The sequence below is a fragment of the Pteronotus mesoamericanus genome, unplaced genomic scaffold (genome assembly GCF_021234165.1).
Source record: "Pteronotus mesoamericanus isolate MK-2021 breed Mesoamerican mustached bat unplaced genomic scaffold, CSHL_Meso_final scaffold_232, whole genome shotgun sequence".
Lineage (NCBI taxonomy): Eukaryota > Metazoa > Chordata > Mammalia > Chiroptera > Mormoopidae > Pteronotus > Pteronotus mesoamericanus.
The window spans coordinates 12,123,637-12,126,489 of record NW_026555311.1 but is presented as its reverse complement, the minus strand read 5'-3'; the positions used below and the strand labels follow the sequence as shown (position 1 = coordinate 12,126,489).

The following is a 2,853-nucleotide window of genomic DNA, read 5'->3' as shown; positions in this document are numbered from 1 at the left end:
TATTTCCAGACAGCTTCAATTTGTCCGTTGTGTATCTGCATTAAGCATTTGTATGAGATTTTAATCACCCCTGGGAACAAATATTTGCACAATTGATTAGTAACTTTTGATATTGGGATAATTTCTTCAAGAACATTCTTTCAGTAATTGTGGAGGTTTAAATCAGTTGGAAATTACCCTTTTTGATATATAACTCTGGCTTCTGATTTTTGAACCCATTACCTTAATGTTCACTGCTATTTCTTATTTTGAAAACTCATTTTGTGTGGCTATTTGAAATGATCAGAAATATCACCAAAAGAATGACCAATAAGCCATAAAGCTGCTCAACATAATATCAGTCTAATTTATTTGTTACTGGGAACATTTCATTTTAGATTACTTTGGAAGAAAGTATGCGTAAGTATGTAGCAATTCCCTGAGAGTAAGAACTTATTGCCCGTCTATTATTTAGCTTCTGCACTAGCTGCTTAGTAAGTGTGAAATGAAGGCCATTGTGTTTAAAAACGCTGTACAGATATCTAAGCTTTCAATGGAATCAGATAAGAAATGTGAGGAAAGTGCACAGGAGTAAGGTCTCCTTTTCATTCTCTCTACTTGCGCCAGGAAGCAGTCCACCTTCGCGTAACCCATTCCTGTCTAGGTCTACAACTGCACCAGCACAAGGAGCGGCAGGCTTCCCATAGAAGCAGCACTAAATCTCTCTGCTAAGACTAATTGAATGAAACCCAAGCCAAGAACTTGACAAAGTGTCTAAGCAGAGTGATTTCAACCTGAATTTGAACTTTTCATCATTCTCCGATACCTGCAGAGAATTTTGAATCAGTTACAGCATATCTTTATCCAACTCTTCTCTGTGAAACATCTTTTTAAACTTGTGAAATAAAGACAAGAGGGGCACAGGGTAGAGTGGTACTCTTTGACCTTCCTTTGGCTAGAAAATAGGCTCTGTCTCTTAATCTTCGGAAGGCTTCAGATAATCACCGAAACACATTCCAGGTACACTTCAGGGTATGTTTACTTTTCACATCTGCCCATAAGTGGCATGATAGTGCAGCCAATTTTTCTTTGGTTTTCAGTGGGATTAAAAACTCTCCTTGACTTCAAAACCTTGTAAAAAGGTGCTTTAGAGCAGTTGGTAAGATATATAAGATTATAGCAAAGCTTAGTTAGTTACCTTTTATAAATACTTTAAAATCTCTGGCTCAAAGGAGCAATCTGTGGAAAGCAGTTTTAGCTGCAAAAATAGAGTATGTGTTCATAGCTGGATTTCCTTTATTTTTATTTGAGTTCATTACTACACTTTGTGGTGAATTAAGAGAAAACAAAAGAGAAATGTGAGATGTTCCCTTCCTAGAAAGCAAGTGTTGTGGATGGGAACAGTTTCTAGAAATAAATAAGGTAAGGTGGGAGCAGCAAGCTTTTGAGTCATTTAAGTCCTAAGCTAGAACTACAGAAACCAGGATAGCACTGGAGGAGAGGTGTCTCAGGCCTACGGCAACTTTGGAACCAAGCGGCAGTGATGGGAGAGGGCAAGAGTTGGAGACCCCTGTCACCTATTACTGTTTGGAGCCAGGAATGAAGCGTTGCACCTTCAAGGAGATAGGGCTGGTGATTTGCGGGCAAATGTAAGGTATCACCAGCTTCCTTAATGAGCACCCTGGCGCAAAAGAGGTTCTGCTGGAACAAGCTGGTGCAGATGCAAGTGAACACTTGGAAGACTGGGCCACTCCTCTGATGTCAGAGAAATGCTAAAGCAGGATTAGATTGGTAATGTGCATCCAGTGACCCAAAACCTGAAAGTGGATGCAAGGACCCTTCAAAAAAGAGTTGTTGGTCACGTTGAATTTTCCCCATCATAGGCGCTATTCTTTAGGTTTCCTGAGTTACTGCTAGACATCGGAAAGCCAGTCCTCTGGAGGAGGCCTTGTTGAAATCTGGAAACCATACCCATTTGGGAATGAAAACTAGAGACTAGTTTGGAGGCTGAAGCGGTGCCCTGTTTTCAAATCTTGCCAATTGTATTCTTCCCCCTTGCAGCCAGACGGTGGGCCATACATCCACCTCAGACCTGGGGCCGGTACCCTTCTTTCTCAAAGCCTTACTGTCAAAGCGCCTGCTCGTTGTTCTGTGTCCTAGCCAAGGAAAGGAATGTGTCCTTCCTCTCTTTGCTGGTTTTCACAAGCACCTTTATATTACAATATTTTCTGTTAATAATTGCAAACCATATGTCCTAGTGACATTGCCCTTTTGTAAAAATGCCTACTTTCTGATACTTTGAATGCACATTAGACATTCTTAATACTGTAGCACACTCTGGTTTTGAAACTTTTTCCCCCTTTTTTCTTTGAAGTAAATATCATTTCTAAATTCTAACTTAATTTTATTGTTTGTCATAGGGGGTTTAATTTACAAAGTTGTACAACTATAACTTAAAGCACAGCTGCCAACTGATCTTGTTTCTAGCTTATAGTTGTTAGAACTAGAAAGAACCATGTGATCATGCCCTCCCTCCTGAGCTAGGGTAGCAACTAGCTCTTGTTACCCACTAAGTCCACCATATGGCACTGGACAGAATGATGCTTCCCTTTTATTTCTTGACGTGGAGAGAAACAGGGAAAGGGAGAGATGAATTGGAGTGATGGGGTGAATTCATAGTAATCATTCTTTTGAAAAATACTTAGAGACAGGAGTTTATAAATACTTATAGAACAGGAGTCTATAAATACTTATAGAACAGGAGTTTAGTAAAAGCACCAAAGTCTTCATCCCTCACTTTGGTTTGGTGCTAGTTTCTAGCTTTATTTCTTTTTTTTTTTTCTAGCCATCCCTCAACTACCATTACTAGTAACA

The 2,853-nt window shown here is 39.6% G+C and overlaps 1 pseudogene; it reads left to right on the top strand.

The window, feature by feature from the left end:
* The first annotated feature begins 395 nt into the window (after positions 1-395).
* LOC129085243 (cytochrome b5 type B-like) lies at positions 396-1,971 on the top strand (annotated as a pseudogene).
* Positions 1,972-2,853: the final 882 nt, after the last annotated feature.